Genomic DNA, 18,207 nt, shown 5'->3' with positions numbered 1-18,207 from the left:
TATAATAAGTATTATGGTATCTGTTCAGTGCACATTTACCTATAAGTATGACCAACCACTTATAATTCAGTAACTGTAATTTTTTTTTTTCTCAAAAATAATCAATTATAATAAACAGAACGACTCATAGAAATCTATCTATATTCTTTTTTTCATTTCAATATACTTTCATAGCAATTAATAAACAAATAGACCTCACAAGTGTCACGCTCATACATGAATTCCATAGCTAATATAACATACTGACACAACGGGTTACGGGTAGTCTAGTAATATATATATATATATATATATATATATATATGTGTGTGTGTGTGTGTGTGTGTGTGTTACTAGTAAGACCTTTAAAACCATGCTATATTTTAGAAATGATAAAATATTTTCTCCTTTAAAATTATAAAAAAATCTTCAGCTTTTTAATTTTCAAAATTTTTTCTTACCTGATGAGATCAATAATAATTGTACATCACAGCAAGATATTTACATAAATATTTATATCGCAATCTCAAACAAGTAAAAATGTTCAATGCAACCAAGACAGGAAATAGAACTTGTTAAGGAAAAATACAAATTTAAGACTGTAAATTATATTTTACATGAATTTATTGTTCGACAGGATACTCAAATAAGATATATCAAAATTTCTTTAAACCGCACAGTTTCAAAGAAATGTGATCTCATCAGAAAAGTAAAAAGAAAACAGGAAAATAATTTAAAAAGAAATTAAATGGAAAATAATTTAAATGACTTTAATTTTTACTTGTGTAGAATAAATGCAATAAAAAACAAGAAAAGTAATTGATAAATTTTTATTTACTTTCCACCCTAACAATCACGCATATTTTTGGTGCGCGCAATGCCAAAAATATATGCGCGCTTGTGCATACAACAATGGCCACCACTTATAACATAAGGAATTATATTGCTTAATATTCGGAAAATCATTTGTTTGCGGAAATTTTAATGCCATATTCATTTTCAGCATACCCGAAAGCCTATTGTCATTTTAATGGTGCTTGCTAAGGGGGGAATAAGTAAAAATTTACCAAGTAATTTAAACAACTGTTAAACATTTTTTAAAATCATGCAAAGAGTGATCCGTGCTGAAATAATTTATTATTTAAAAAGCCATTCTTAACATGGGGAGGAGATTGGTGTTTTGTACCTATTCTGTACTTTAACCTTACAATTGAATAAAAAAATAAAACATATAATAAAACTTTAATTACTCTTGGAAATACGATTTAAAAATAGCGCGGATCACTCTCTGTATTAGCACCAACATTTTTTTTATTTTAAATTAAAATTGTTTACAAACAATTTTTAAACAAATTCATTTTGGTAATCGTGAAGAAAGAGAGAGCCTGTTTCCTCCGTTTGACTATAGGTGGCGTTACTGTCTGTCCATCCAGTTACGGAAGCACAAAATGTATATAATGGCACCCTTGAAATAAAAATAAATGTTTTTGTTATATTTTAATTTTAAACATATTTTTATTTATTTATTTATTTTTTGCAAACATATTTACGTTTTTTTTTTTTGTTTTTCTTTTTGTTTTTGCAAACATATTTAAGTTTTATTTTTCCAAACATTTACGTTTTGTTGCTGGTTTATTTTCAAACATTTACGGTTTTTTTTTTGTTTTTTTGTTTTTTTTAACGTTTTTTTTTTGTTTTTTTTTTCTTTTTTGCAGGCATAAACTAAATATTTTTTAAATATTTTTCATTTTGAAAAGTTTGCTTATGCACTTATTGTACCGCGCTATTTTTTAATATTAGTTTCAAGTAAGATTCAGGTTTTACAATATCCTTTTTCAAATATATATATATATATATATATATATATATATATATATATATATATATATATATATATATATATATATATATATATAAATACTCGCGGAAAAGGTAAAATGTGCAGAAAAATTAAGAAAAAAAAGATAAAAGAAAAAACGTTGATTTTTTTTATTATTATTATAAGAGCGTAAAAAATACTCGCGGAAAAACGGTTGTACCCATAAATATGTTTAAAAGAAAAATATAGCAAAAACATTTAGTTTATGCTTGCAAAAAAAACAAAAAAAACGTAAATGTTTGAAAATAAACCAGCAACAAAATGTAAATGTTTGGAAAAATAACACTTAAATATGTTTGCAAAAACAAAAACAAAAAAACGTAAATATGTTGGAAAAAATAAAACGTAAATATGTTGGAAAAAATAAAACGTAAATATGTTGGAAAAAATAAAACGTAAATATGTTGGAAAAAATAAAACTTAAATATGTTGGAAAAAAATAAAACGTAAATATGTTGGAAAAAATAAAACTTAAATATGTTGGAAAAAATAAAACTTAAATATGTTGGAAAAAATAAAACTTAAATATGTTGGAAAAAAATAAAACGTAAATATGTTGGAAAAAATAAAACTTAAATATGTTGGAAAAAATAAAACTTAAATATGTTGGAAAAAATAAAACTTAAATATGTTGGAAAAAATAAAACTTAAATATGTTGGAAAAAAATAAAACGTAAATATGTTGGAAAAAATAAAACTTAAATATGTTGGAAAAAATAAAACTTAAATATGTTGGAAAAAATAAAACTTAAATATGTTGGAAAAAATAAAACGTAAATATGTTGGAAAAAAATAAAACGTAAATATGTTGGAAAAAATAAAACTTAAATATGTTGGAAAAAATAAAACTTAAATATGTTGGAAAAAATAAAACTTAAATATGTTGGAAAAAATAAAACTTAAATATGTTGGAAAAAATAAAACGTAAATATGTTGGAAAAAATAAAACTTAAATATGTTGGAAAAAATAAAACTTAAATATGTTGGAAAAAATAAAACTTAAATATGTTGGAAAAAATAAAACGTAAATATGTTGGAAAAAATAAAACGTAAATATGTTGGAAAAAATAAAACGTAAATATGTTGGAAAAAATAAAACGTAAATATGTTGGAAAAAATAAAACGTAAATATGTTGGAAAAAATAAAACGTAAATATGTTGGAAAAAATAAAACTTAAATATGTTGGAAAAAATAAAACTTAAATATGTTGGAAAAAATAAAACGTAAATATGTTGGAAAAAATAAAACGTAAATATGTTGGAAAAAATAAAACGTAAATATGTTGGAAAAAATAAAACGTAAATATGTTGGAAAAAATAAAACGTAAATATGTTGGAAAAAATAAAACTTAAATATGTTGGAAAAAATAAAACGTAAATATGTTGAAAAAAATAAAACGTAAATATGTTGGAAAAAATAAAACTTAAATATGTTGGAAAAAATAAAACGTAAATATGTTGGAAAAAATAAAACGTAAATATGTTGGAAAAAATAAAACTTAAATATGTTGGAAAAAATAAAACGTAAATATGTTGGAAAAAATAAAACGTAAATATGTTGGAAAAAATAAAACTTAAATATGTTGGAAAAAATAAAACGTAAATATGTTGGAAAAAATAAAACTTAAATATGTTGGAAAAAATAAAACTTAAATATGTTGGAAAAAATAAAACTTAAATATGTTGGAAAAAATAAAACGTAAATATGTTGGAAAAAATAAAACGTAAATATGTTGGAAAAAATAAAACGTAAATATGTTGGAAAAAATAAAACGTAAATATGTTGGAAAAAATAAAACGTAAATATGTTGGAAAAAATAAAACTTAAATATGTTGGAAAAAATAAAACTTAAATATGTTGGAAAAAATAAAACTTAAATATGTTGGAAAAAAATAAAACGTAAATATGTTGGAAAAAATAAAACTTAAATATGTTGGAAAAAATAAAACTTAAATATGTTGGAAAAAATAAAACTTAAATATGTTGGAAAAAATAAAACTTAAATATGTTGGAAAAAATAAAACTTAAATATGTTGGAAAAAATAAAACTTAAATATGTTGGAAAAAATAAAACGTAAATATGTTGGAAAAAATAAAACGTAAATATGTTGGAAAAAATAAAACTTAAATATGTTGGAAAAAATAAAACTTAAATATGTTGGAAAAAATAAAACTTAAATATGTTGGAAAAAATAAAACTTAAATATGTTGGAAAAAATAAAACGTAAATATGTTGGAAAAAATAAAACTTAAATATGTTGGAAAAAATAAAACTTAAATATGTTGGAAAAAATAAAACTTAAATATGTTGGAAAAAATAAAACGTAAATATGTTGGAAAAAATAAAACGTAAATATGTTGGAAAAAATAAAACTTAAATATGTTGGAAAAAATAAAACTTAAATATGTTGGAAAAAATAAAACGTAAATATGTTGGAAAAAATAAAACGTAAATATGTTGGAAAAAATAAAACTTAAATATGTTGGAAAAAATAAAACTTAAATATGTTGGAAAAAATAAAACTTAAATATGTTGGAAAAAATAAAACGTAAATATGTTGGAAAAAATAAAACTTAAATATGTTGGAAAAAATAAAACTTAAATATGTTGGAAAAAATAAAACTTAAATATGTTGGAAAAAATAAAACTTAAATATGTTGGAAAAAATAAAACTTAAATATGTTGGAAAAAATAAAACTTAAATATGTTGGAAAAAATAAAACTTAAATATGTTGGAAAAAATAAAACGTAAATATGTTGGAAAAAATAAAACTTAAATATGTTGGAAAAAATAAAACTTAAATATGTTGGAAAAAATAAAACTTAAATATGTTGGAAAAAATAAAACTTAAATATGTTGGAAAAAATAAAACGTAAATATGTTGGAAAAAATAAAACTTAAATATGTTGGAAAAAATAAAACTTAAATATGTTGGAAAAAATAAAACTTAAATATGTTGGAAAAAATAAAACGTAAATATGTTGGAAAAAATAAAACGTAAATATGTTGGAAAAAATAAAACTTAAATATGTTGGAAAAAATAAAACTTAAATATGTTGGAAAAAATAAAACGTAAATATGTTGGAAAAAATAAAACGTAAATATGTTGGAAAAAATAAAACGTAAATATGTTGGAAAAAATAAAACTTAAATATGTTGGAAAAAATAAAACTTAAATATGTTGGAAAAAATAAAACTTAAATATGTTGGAAAAAATAAAACGTAAATATGTTGAAAAAAATAAAACTTAAATATGTTGGAAAAAATAAAACTTAAATATGTTGGAAAAAATAAAACTTAAATATGTTGGAAAAAATAAAACGTAAATATGTTGGAAAAAATAAAACGTAAATATGTTGGAAAAAATAAAACTTAAATATGTTGGAAAAAATAAAACTTAAATATGTTGGAAAAAATAAAACTTAAATATGTTGGAAAAAATAAAACTTAAATATGTTGGAAAAAATAAAACGTAAATATGTTGGAAAAAATAAAACTTAAATATGTTGGAAAAAATAAAACTTAAATATGTTGGAAAAAATAAAACTTAAATATGTTGGAAAAAATAAAACGTAAATATGTTGGAAAAAATAAAACGTAAATATGTTGGAAAAAATAAAACGTAAATATGTTGGAAAAAATAAAACGTAAATATGTTGGAAAAAATAAAACGTAAATATGTTGGAAAAAATAAAACGTAAATATGTTGGAAAAAATAAAACTTAAATATGTTGGAAAAAAATAAAACGTAAATATGTTGGAAAAAATAAAACTTAAATATGTTGGAAAAAATAAAACTTAAATATGTTGGAAAAAATAAAACTTAAATATGTTGGAAAAAATAAAACGTAAATATGTTGAAAAAAATAAAACTTAAATATGTTGGAAAAAATAAAACTTAAATATGTTGGAAAAAATAAAACTTAAATATGTTGGAAAAAATAAAACGTAAATATGTTGGAAAAAATAAAACTTAAATATGTTGGAAAAAATAAAACTTAAATATGTTGGAAAAAATAAAACTTAAATATGTTGGAAAAAATAAAACTTAAATATGTTGGAAAAAATAAAACTTAAATATGTTGGAAAAAATAAAACGTAAATATGTTGGAAAAAATAAAACTTAAATATGTTGGAAAAAATAAAACGTAAATATGTTGGAAAAAATAAAACGTAAATATGTTGGAAAAAATAAAACTTAAATATGTTGGAAAAAAATAAAACGTAAATATGTTGGAAAAAATAAAACTTAAATATGTTGGAAAAAATAAAACTTAAATATGTTGGAAAAAATAAAACTTAAATATGTTGGAAAAAATAAAACTTAAATATGTTGGAAAAAATAAAACTTAAATATGTTGGAAAAAATAAAACGTAAATATGTTGGAAAAAATAAAACGTAAATATGTTGGAAAAAATAAAACTTAAATATGTTGGAAAAAATAAAACTTAAATATGTTGGAAAAAATAAAACTTAAATATGTTGGAAAAAATAAAACTTAAATATGTTGGAAAAAATAAAACGTAAATATGTTGGAAAAAATAAAACTTAAATATGTTGGAAAAAATAAAACTTAAATATGTTGGAAAAAATAAAACTTAAATATGTTGGAAAAAATAAAACGTAAATATGTTGGAAAAAATAAAACGTAAATATGTTGGAAAAAATAAAACTTAAATATGTTGGAAAAAATAAAACTTAAATATGTTGGAAAAAATAAAACGTAAATATGTTGGAAAAAATAAAACTTAAATATGTTGGAAAAAAATAAAACGTAAATATGTTGGAAAAAATAAAACTTAAATATGTTGGAAAAAATAAAACTTAAATATGTTGGAAAAAATAAAACTTAAATATGTTGGAAAAAATAAAACGTAAATATGTTGGAAAAAATAAAACGTAAATATGTTGGAAAAAATAAAACTTAAATATGTTGGAAAAAATAAAACTTAAATATGTTGGAAAAAATAAAACTTAAATATGTTGGAAAAAATAAAACTTAAATATGTTGGAAAAAATAAAACGTAAATATGTTGGAAAAAATAAAACTTAAATATGTTGGAAAAAATAAAACTTAAATATGTTGGAAAAAATAAAACTTAAATATGTTGGAAAAAATAAAACTTAAATATGTTGGAAAAAATAAAACGTAAATATGTTGGAAAAAATAAAACTTAAATATGTTGGAAAAAATAAAACTTAAATATGTTGGAAAAAATAAAACTTAAATATGTTGGAAAAAATAAAACGTAAATATGTTGGAAAAAATAAAACGTAAATATGTTGGAAAAAATAAAACTTAAATATGTTGGAAAAAATAAAACTTAAATATGTTGGAAAAAATAAAACGTAAATATGTTGGAAAAAATAAAACGTAAATATGTTGGAAAAAATAAAACGTAAATATGTTGGAAAAAATAAAACTTAAATATGTTGGAAAAAATAAAACTTAAATATGTTGGAAAAAATAAAACTTAAATATGTTGGAAAAAATAAAACGTAAATATGTTGAAAAAAATAAAACTTAAATATGTTGGAAAAAATAAAACTTAAATATGTTGGAAAAAATAAAACTTAAATATGTTGGAAAAAATAAAACGTAAATATGTTGGAAAAAATAAAACTTAAATATGTTGGAAAAAATAAAACTTAAATATGTTGGAAAAAATAAAACGTAAATATGTTGGAAAAAATAAAACTTAAATATGTTGGAAAAAATAAAACTTAAATATGTTGGAAAAAATAAAACTTAAATATGTTGGAAAAAATAAAACGTAAATATGTTGAAAAAAATAAAACTTAAATATGTTGGAAAAAATAAAACTTAAATATGTTGGAAAAAATAAAACTTAAATATGTTGGAAAAAATAAAACGTAAATATGTTGGAAAAAATAAAACTTAAATATGTTGGAAAAAATAAAACTTAAATATGTTGGAAAAAATAAAACGTAAATATGTTGGAAAAAATAAAACTTAAATATGTTGGAAAAAATAAAACTTAAATATGTTGGAAAAAATAAAACTTAAATATGTTGGAAAAAATAAAACTTAAATATGTTGAAAAAAATAAAACTTAAATATGTTGGAAAAAATAAAACTTAAATATGTTGGAAAAAATAAAACGTAAATATGTTGGAAAAAATAAAACGTAAATATGTTGGAAAAAATAAAACGTAAATATGTTGGAAAAAATAAAACTTAAATATGTTGGAAAAAATAAAACTTAAATATGTTGGAAAAAATAAAACTTAAATATGTTGGAAAAAATAAAACTTAAATATGTTGGAAAAAATAAAACGTAAATATGTTGGAAAAAATAAAACTTAAATATGTTGGAAAAAATAAAACGTAAATATGTTGGAAAAAATAAAACTTAAATATGTTGGAAAAAATAAAACGTAAATATGTTGGAAAAAATAAAACTTAAATATGTTGGAAAAAATAAAACGTAAATATGTTGGAAAAAATAAAACTTAAATATGTTGGAAAAAATAAAACGTAAATATGTTGGAAAAAATAAAACTTAAATATGTTGGAAAAAATAAAACTTAAATATGTTGGAAAAAATAAAACATAAATATGTTGGAAAAAATAAAACTTAAATATGTTGGAAAAAATAAAACTTAAATATGTTGGAAAAAATAAAACTTAAATATGTTGGAAAAAATAAAACTTAAATATGTTGGAAAAAATAAAACTTAAATATGTTGGAAAAAATAAAACTTAAATATGTTGGAAAAAATAAAACTTAAATATGTTGGAAAAAATAAAACTTAAATATGTTGGAAAAAATAAAACTTAAATATGTTGGAAAAAATAAAACTTAAATATGTTGGAAAAAATAAAACTTAAATATGTTAGAAAAAATAAAACTTAAATATGTTTGCAAAAAAAAACAACAAAAAAACATGTTTAAAATTAAAATATAACAAAAACATTTATTTTTATTTCAAGGGTGCCATTATATACATTTTGTGCTTCCGTAACTGGGTGGACAGACAGTAACGCCACCTATAGTCAAACGGAGGAAACAGGCTCTCTCTTTCTTCACGATTACCTTAATTTTTTATTAATTTTTTCAAAATTTAAAATGAAAACATGTTTTTATGCATTTATTCTACATACGTAAAAATATACATTGTTTAAATTACTTTCCTTTTAATTCATTTTTACTTATATTAATAATAGTTATTTCATTGTCACTTTCCGACATGTAAGGTTTGCCTCGGTTCGTTCTGGTTCGCTCAATTTTGGTTTTTGAGCGCAGGGTCAAGGCTGCTATTTGCTCTACGAAATTGCGGGTGGCAGCCACCTTGAATATTTTTCATGCAATGTTCACATATTTTAATCGTGCATTTCTCAAATAGATGAGTAAACTAAATCACTCCTCATGTAATACTGTTTAACATAAGAAACATTATTAATGCCAACTTATTTTCTCCTATCACACCCAACCCCTATTTAGGGATATTACCCCTATCTTTTCATACAAGTTTCAATTTTATAACAAAATCATAAGCTGTTGTCTTATTTATTCAAAACGCTTTTCTTTGTTTCGTATTGTATGAATTGTGATAACATGTCAGTCATCGCATTTCAAAACGATGAGACGAGGTTTAGTTATTTCCTTCTTGCTTTGCGAAAAAAAAAAAGTCGACGGTTTAATGGAACTTCGCCTGTAACAATTATAATTAGAAACAATTCAACGACAGAAGAGATAAACATGTAACGCTGATAAAAACAAAACTTATTTTACAATTTTTCCTGTCGATCCAATTGATGACCACCATTCAATAAAATAACTCGTATTCATAGAAAAAAATGGAGTTTTTGTTGTCACATTTAAATGAATTTCGTATCTCTTTGACGAGTCCTCATCTTTTTGGGGTTTAGTTTTTTGGGGTTTTTTTTTTCTTCTTCTTCTTTAATACGAGGAAAAAGTTACTTATACGCACCACCGCACCTCTGTCATCTCAAAGAACCGTAGTACCTTAAAATGTGGAGTAGGGTGACAAACACTAAGGATTAATGTTTCTACTTAGAATGATTCAGCAATCTAAATTATAAAGAACTTGAAAATATGATAACAAAAACAAAAGATGCGATTTTTTTCCGTAAGCATTTGGGGGGGGGGATAATTAACACACATGAAATATATTGAACGGGGAGAAAACTTGAATACTTACATTTTTTATGGTCAAACTTTCAAATTTTGATGATTTTGCTTTTGTTTGTCTAAAAAATAAATAAAAATGTTTGTTGTTGGGGAGGATGAATGACTTTTTTAAAACTCATTTTCCGTGATAAACAAACAAACAAAATACAACACGTCAAATCCTGATCATGTGGTCGCAAAATAAACTAATTGTTTAAAAAGTTACTAAATACAAATAAAAAATGCTTCGGTGTTAAAATTTAAAGATTATCAATCAAAAAATGAAAGCAATTTTTTAAATTGAAATTTCACTAAACAAACAAAAATGTAAGAACTCATTAAGGGTTACCTTATGCCTGATGAAGTGAATTCCGGTTGCATGAAAGATTATCCCCTCCTTCTCTCTTTCTAACAATTAAATGTCCTTTCCACTTCAATAAACTCCCCGCATCCTGATCTCTGGAAAATAAGGCAACTAAACTTCTAAGGGGGAGAAGTTTCTGACAACTTCGATTTAATTTCGTTGTTTTAGTTTATTATTGTACTAATGTTGGTGTTAGTGTTGTGGTGTTGTAGCACGAGAAAAAGTTACATTCTGTTCTGATTGTTATTAAACGCTGAGGAGGGGAGGGAATATGATTGATCAAGATAGATCAAATTCGGACGAATAAAAACCTTTCGACGATGCGATGAATGCTCTTTCGATGGGACACACGCAGCTTTTAACAAACAATAATCATTTCCCCCACCCCACCATTACTGTCTCTTTCTCTATCAACAACAACAACAACAACAACAACAACAACGCCTCTCCTGATTTACTGAGCTAATTTACTACGCCCCCCCTTTCTTTCCGCAAATTTCGATCCTGTTGTCGTTATCTTTTATTTTTTTATCATCATTGCCCCCCCCCTTTATGTACTACTGTTCTTTGACACGACAGTGGCACTACGCCTTGCGTTTTTGGAGCACAACTATATGAATCTTTTGCTTCGAATTTAAAAGTATTACAATAGTAAAAACACGCCGACCATTAAAATGACAAAATTTTATTTACTGTCGTAACACTTCGAAATTTGGAAGTAACGTAATTTGCTTCACTATTGAAAACGAAATCGTGTAAAAGAAAATTTTTTAATTTTAGATCATTTTTCAAAAGATTAACATTCATTAGATTAATATTCAATCTTGAACGAAATTTTGTTATGAGAATGGGTAGCTGGATGTCGGTGGGAGCTGGAGCTGCAGGAGTGCATTATTGGAGAGCTGCTGGTGGAGTGAACTGGAGCCGCTGCAAGAGTAACTGGAGTTGCTGAAAGCGGCGGCTGTAAACCAGAGTCGCTATAAGCTGCTGGAGTAAGCCGGAGCTGCTGTGAGCTGGTGTGGGGGGGGGCAAGAGGCAGACAGCAGTAGAGAATAGAATGTGTACATCACATGCCGTCTCTGGCCCCCACGGCGACAAAACTAAATTGACGAGAGTTATCGAGATGGGAGTACTCCTAACTCCGGAACTGGACTGAAGATTTGCTGTGATAGCCTTTGTGGAGAGCCGTTCATGATGCATACTCTACGACCAGTGATGGTGTCACTAAACAACTAATGACTATAATTAATTTCACACCATATTACTTAAAGTTAAAAGTATCTTTGATATTTATTAACTGTATTTATTTTTAATTTAGGTTTGAAATAATAGTCTGTTGTTTTTGTTTAGTTTATGAAAGATGAAGTTTTTGAGTTTTCTTTGTGTGTGAAAACAGTCATTGCTATATTTAGTACACATGGTCGTAACATTTCCGGGAATGTCAGGTTTCATGCTTTTTTCTACAAATATAGGAGTGATTAGTTGACAAACCGCAACATATCCTCATAGGAAATTGTCAGACTTAAATGCATGGAACTTGTGTTACTAGGTACTTTTAGATGTACACGTAGTGTTTAGTCAAACTAGATAACAGTTGTGGGGACTCACCCATGCAGTAAAGATGAACTCTTCCAAATTGTAGAAATAGACCACAAGGTACGATTCTCAGTGTGGTCAGAGTACTTTCGTAATCCGCCATCTTAGCAACGGTTGCTCGTTACATATGCTGGTTTTTGTTTCAATATGGTTTACCTTTTCTAACTCATCTCCATGTTCATATTTTCTTTAGTGACCCTTCCAGAGCAGCAACAATCAGATGCATTAGCAAAAGATGAAGATGCCAATTGACCATACAACTAAAAATTAGACACACGGCAAAGATGATCGGTTAAAGACTAGATATCGTGTTTTTTTTACCTAGAGAAAATAGGAAATCATATGGCAATGTGGATTGTGAATCAGAATCGTTTTGAGTGAAAACAGGTGTCTTGTGGAGATGAAATTTGTGTGTCTTTGGTGTAAGATGATATGTCTCAGGTTGGTTTGGTTCATGTGGATAAAATTTGATGCTGGAAAGGGTAGCTGATCGTCAGTAAGGACTGGAACAGGTAGCTAGATGTTGACAGGCACTAGAACTGGAAGCTGGATGCCAAGGGCTATTGGAGCTGGTGGCTGTTGGAGTTGCTGGGATCTGCAGGAGTGAGCTCAAGCCACTGGAGTTGCTGGAAGCAGCAGAAGTGAGCTGGAAGCTGCAGGAATGCGCTAGAGGCTTCAAGAGTTGCTGCCTTGAGAGGCGAGTCTCATAGGGCAGGTAGTAGCAGAGAGTGAAGTGTGTATCACATTAGTTTGTGAGTTGTCCTTAAAAGGGTGATTTGAATCGCATTATTAGTTTAGTAGTTAACACTGAAAAAGGCTCTTTGAACTAATGCTGCTAGTGCTGGGCTTGTCAATTTGACAAAGACTGTGTCAAATTTAGGATTTGGGAGTCTCCTTGCTCGCAAGCCATACTGAAGATTTGCTGTGAAAGTTACTCGCTTTATGAAAAAGCATTCCAGTTACAGAAATTGGCTTGACAAACAAATGACTATAATTAATTTCTTAGTCAAAAATGGGTTTCATTCGAAATTAAAGTCAGTTGTTTTTGTTTAGTTACAAAAATTAAGTTTTATGTGTTTTTCTTTGTTAAAAAAGTTGTTGCTATTTATAGCATGCGTGGTCACAACGTGTTTGAGGGTGCCAGTCACTGAGCGTATTTGTTTATCAAAAATGGGAGCAGTTACCTGACACATTGTGACAGGATGATGCACTATTTCTTTTTTGAATGTGTCGAATTAATACGTGACCTCATTTTAACACATGCATGCTTGGAATATTTTTCTATTTTAGGTGTTAGTTAAGTTTTTTTAATTTTATTTGTCTTATATATTGTAAAGTTTATTCTATTGTTTGCTATTTCACTTGTACAGTTTAATAGGTTTTTGGCATCTTTACAGAATTTCAACTTCCTCATTCAGACACAATCTACACAAGCCAGTGCCAGTGGGTGATCATTTGGGAATACTAGGCGCTGTGTGTATTCAGGTAAACAGGAATGTATAATACTTCAAGGAAATGGACGTACTTGCTGTACAAAGTTATAGGCCACGCTTGGGCAAGGTGTAGCATTTGTTAGCCTTCTTTTGATATTCTAGAGAGTTACCATACAAGATGTAGATTAAATTTCTCCACCATAGAGGAAAGAGTGAGGCGCTCTGGTAAAAAAAAAAAAAAAAAAAAGATAAAGGGAATCCATTGACCCTGTAGAAAAATCTTCTAGTGAAGCAGTCTAACAAAACATCTGCTTCCAATTTGTTATGAGCAAGCCTGGAAGTAGTAAGGTTAATAAAATTGTAATGAGAATCTATAATAATGTTATTAATAGTGTTATTAATAATGTTGTTAATAATGTTATTAATAATGTTATTAATAATGTTGTTAATAATGTTGTTAATAGTGTAATTAATAATGCTATTAATAATATAATTAATAATGTTATTAATAGTGTTATTAATAATGTTATTAATAATGTTAATAATAATACTGTAAATAATGTTATTAATAGTGTTATTAATATTGTTATTAATAATGTTATTAATATTGTTATTAATAATATCATTAATAATGTCATTAATAATGTGGTTAATACTGTTATTATTAGTGTTACGCAGAGTGTTATTAAAAGTGTTATTAAGTGTTATTAATAATCTTATTAAAAGTGTTATTAATAGTGTTATTAACAATGTTATTAATAGTGTTATTAATAATGTTACTAATAGTGTTATTAATAATGTTATTAATAATGTTAATAATAGTGTTATTAATAATGTTATAAATAGTGTTATTAATAGTGTTATTAATAGTGTTATTAATAGTGTTATTAATAATGTTAATAATAGTATTATTAATAGTGTTATTAATAATGTTGTTAGTAGTGCAATAAATAATGCTATTAATAATATAATTAATAATGTTATTAATAGTGTTATTAATCTTAATAATAATACTATTAATAATGTTATTAATAGTGTTATTAATATTGTTATTAATAATGTTATTAATATTGTTATTAATAATGCTATTAATAGTGTTATGCAGAGTGTTATTAATAACGTTATTAATAGTGTTATTAATATTGTTATTAATAATGGTGTTAATATTGGTATTAATAATGTGGTTAATAATGCTATTAATTGTGTTACGCAGAGTGTTATTAATAACCTTATTAATAGTGTTATTAATAGTGTTATTAATAATGTTATTAATAGTGTAATTAATAATGTTATTAATAGTGTTATTAATAATGTTAATAATAGTGTTATTAATAATGTTATTAATAATATTATTAATAATGTTATTAATAGTGTTATTAATAATGTTAATAATAGTGTTATTAATAGTGTTATTAATAATGTTAATTATAATGTTATAATTAGTGTTATTAATAATGCTATTAATAATGTTATTAATATTGTTATCAATATTGTTATAATTAATTTTATTATCAAATTTATTAACAGTGTAATAAATAATGTTATACATAATGTTATTAATAGTGTTATAAATAATGTTATTAATAGTGTTATTAATAATGTTACTAATTAGGCTATTAACAATGTTATTAACAGTTTCATTAATAATGTTATTAATAATTTTATTAATAGTATTATTGGTAATGTTATTTATAATGTTATTCATAATGTCATTAATAGTGTTATTAATAATGTTATTAAAAATGTTATTAATAATGTTATGCATAATGTTATTAATAGTGTTATTAATAATGTTATTAACAGGGCTATTAATAATGTTATTAATAATATAATTAATAATATTATTAATAATGTTATTATTAGTGTTATTAATAATATGATTAATAATGTTATTAATAATGTAATTAATAATGTTATTAACAATGTTATTAATAGTATTATTAATAATGTTATCAATAATGTTATTAATAATGTTGTTAATAGTGTTATTAATGATGTTATTAATAATGTTATTAACAATGTTATTAATAATGTTGTTAATAGTGTTATTAATGATGTTATTAATAATGTTATTAATAATATTATTAATATTGTTATCAATATTGTTATAATTCATTTTATTAATAATATTATTAATAATGTTATTAATAATGTGGTTAATAATTATGTTAATAGTGTTACTAATAGTGTTATTAATTATGTTATTAATAGTGTTATTAGTAATGTTATTAATAGTGTTATTAATAATGTTACTAATAATGCTATTAATATTGTTATTATATTGTTATTATATTATTATACGGCATAATCACGTTGACACACCGGTTCTCGTCAGATCACCGAAGTTAAGCAACGTTGAACCTGGCTAATACCAAATGGGTGACCATTATGGAATCCTAGGCGCTGTATGTACTCTCCGCTTATCTCGGCATTGTTTCCAGTCGTCTTGTACCTCAACTTGCCACTGGTATGCAACAATGTTGACTCAGGAGAGGCGTGGTTGTGATTGCGCAACTCTTGCCACACACATTTAACGCACAGGCACCCTTACAGTGGGTATCCATAGTCTGTCAAGACTGAAGGAAGCCTTTTTTTTTATATTGTTATTAATAATTTTATTAATAATTTTATTAACAGTGTAATAAATAATGTTATTAATAGTGTTATTAATAGTGTTATTAATAATGTTAATAATAATGTTATTAATAATGTTAATAATGTTATTAATAGTGTTATTAATAATGATATTAATAGTGTTATTAATAATGTTAATAATAGTGTTATATATAGTGTTATTAATAATGTTATTAATAATGTTATTCATGATGTTATAATTAGAGTTATTAATAATGTTATTAATAATGCTATTAATAATATTATTAATATTGTTATCAATATTGTTATAATTCATTTTATTAATAATTTTATTAACAGTGTAATAAATAATGTTATTAATAGTGTTATTAATAATGTTAATTACAGTGTTATTAATAATGTTACTAATGAGGCTATTAATAATGTTATTACCAGTTTAATTAATAATGTTAGTAATAATATTAGTAATAGTGTTATTGGTAATGTTATTCATAGTGTTATTAATAATGTTATTAATAGTGTTATTAATAATGTTATACAAAATGTTATTAACAATGTTATGCATAATGTTATTAATATTGTTATTAACATGTTATGCATAATGTTATTAATAGTGTTATTAACAGGGCTATTAATAATGTCATTAATACTATAATTAATAATATTATTAATAATGTTATTAATAATGTTATTAATAGTGTTATTAATAATGTTATTTATAATGTAATTAATAGTGTTATTAAAAGGGCTATTAATAATGTCATTAATACTATAATTAATAATATTATTAATAATGTTATTTACAATGTTATTAATAGTGTTATTAATAATGTTATCAATAATGTTATTAATAATGTTGTTAATAGTGTTATTAATGATGTTATTAATAATGTTATTAACAATGTTATTAATAGTGTTATTAATAATGTTATCAATAATGTTATTAATAATGTTGTTAATAGTGTTATTAATGATGTTATTAATAATGTTATTAACAATGTTATTAATAGTGTTATTAATAATGTTATCAATAATGTTATCAATAATGTTATTAATAATGTTGTTAATAGTGTTATTAATAATATTATTAATAATGTTATTTACAATGTTATTAATAATGTTATCAATAATGTTATCAATAATGTTATTAATAATGTTGTTAATAGTGTTATTAATGATGTTATTAATAATGTTATTAACAATGTTATTAATAGTGTTATTAATAATGTTATCAATAATGTTATCAATAATGTTATTAATAATGTTGTTAATAGTGTTATTAATGATGTTATTAATAATGTTATTAGTAGTGTAATTAATAATGCTATAAATAATATAATTAATAATGTTATTATAATATAATTAATAATGTTATTAATAATGTTATTAATAATATTATTAATAATATTATTTATAATGTGGTTAATAATTATATTAATAGTGTTACTAATATTGTCACTAATAATGTTATTAATAGTGTTATTAATAATGTTACTAATAATGCTATTAATAATGTTATTAATATTGTTATTAATAATTTTATTAATAATTTTATTAACAGTATAAGAAATAATGTTATTAATAGTGTTATTAATAATGTTATTAATAGTGTTATTAATAATGTTACTAAAAGTGTAATAAATAATTTTATTAATAATGTTATTCATAATGTCATTAATAGTGTTATTAATAATGTTATTAGAAATGTTATTAATAATGCTATGCATAATGTTATTAATAGTGTTATTTATAATGTTATTAATAGTGTTATTAATAATGTTATTAATATTGTTATTAATGATGTTATTAACAGTGTTATTAATATTGTTATATATAATTTTATGCATAATGTTATCAATAGTGGTATTAATAATGTTATTAATAATGTAATTAAGTATGTTATAGTGTTATTAATGTTATTAATAGTGCTATTAATAATGTTATTAATGTTATTAATAGTGCTATTAATAATGTTATTAATACTGTTATTAACATTGTTAATAATTGAGTTATAATAATTTATTAATATTGTTATTAATAATGTTATTAATAATGTTATTAATAATGTTATTAATATTGTTATTAATATTGTTATTAATAATGTTATTGACAATGTTATTGATTGCGTTATTAATAGTGTTATTAATAATGTTATTAATAATGTTATTAATAATGGCATTAATAGTTTTATTAATAGTGTT

The 18,207-nt window shown here is 23.0% G+C and overlaps 1 protein-coding gene, 1 long non-coding RNA gene and 1 pseudogene across 3 annotated transcripts in view; 2 read left to right on the top strand and 1 right to left on the bottom strand.

Annotated features, from left to right (window-relative positions):
• LOC145277839 (inosine-5'-monophosphate dehydrogenase 1b-like) overlaps nucleotides 1–10,803 on the bottom strand; it is a 244,994-nt gene extending 234,191 nt beyond the window's left edge. The window contains exons 1-2 of the mRNA XM_080129767.1: nucleotides 10,368–10,803; nucleotides 10,050–10,098 (exon numbers count right to left, since the gene is read on the bottom strand). The gene's annotated coding sequence lies outside the window, so the exon portion shown is untranslated. The remainder of the gene's footprint in view (nucleotides 1–10,049; nucleotides 10,099–10,367) is intronic.
• Nucleotides 1–18,207, top strand: part of LOC145277842 (uncharacterized) — a 311,077-nt gene that overhangs the window by 156,767 nt on the left and 136,103 nt on the right. The window lies entirely within an intron of this gene.
• Nucleotides 15,707–15,823, top strand: LOC145278390 (5S ribosomal RNA; annotated as a pseudogene).

Source organism: Euprymna scolopes, chromosome 6, assembly GCF_053919585.1.
Source record: "Euprymna scolopes isolate OS-2025 chromosome 6, ASM5391958v1, whole genome shotgun sequence".
NCBI classification, from domain to species: domain Eukaryota; kingdom Metazoa; phylum Mollusca; class Cephalopoda; order Sepiida; family Sepiolidae; genus Euprymna; species Euprymna scolopes.
This window is presented reverse-complemented; position numbering and strand designations above follow the sequence as displayed.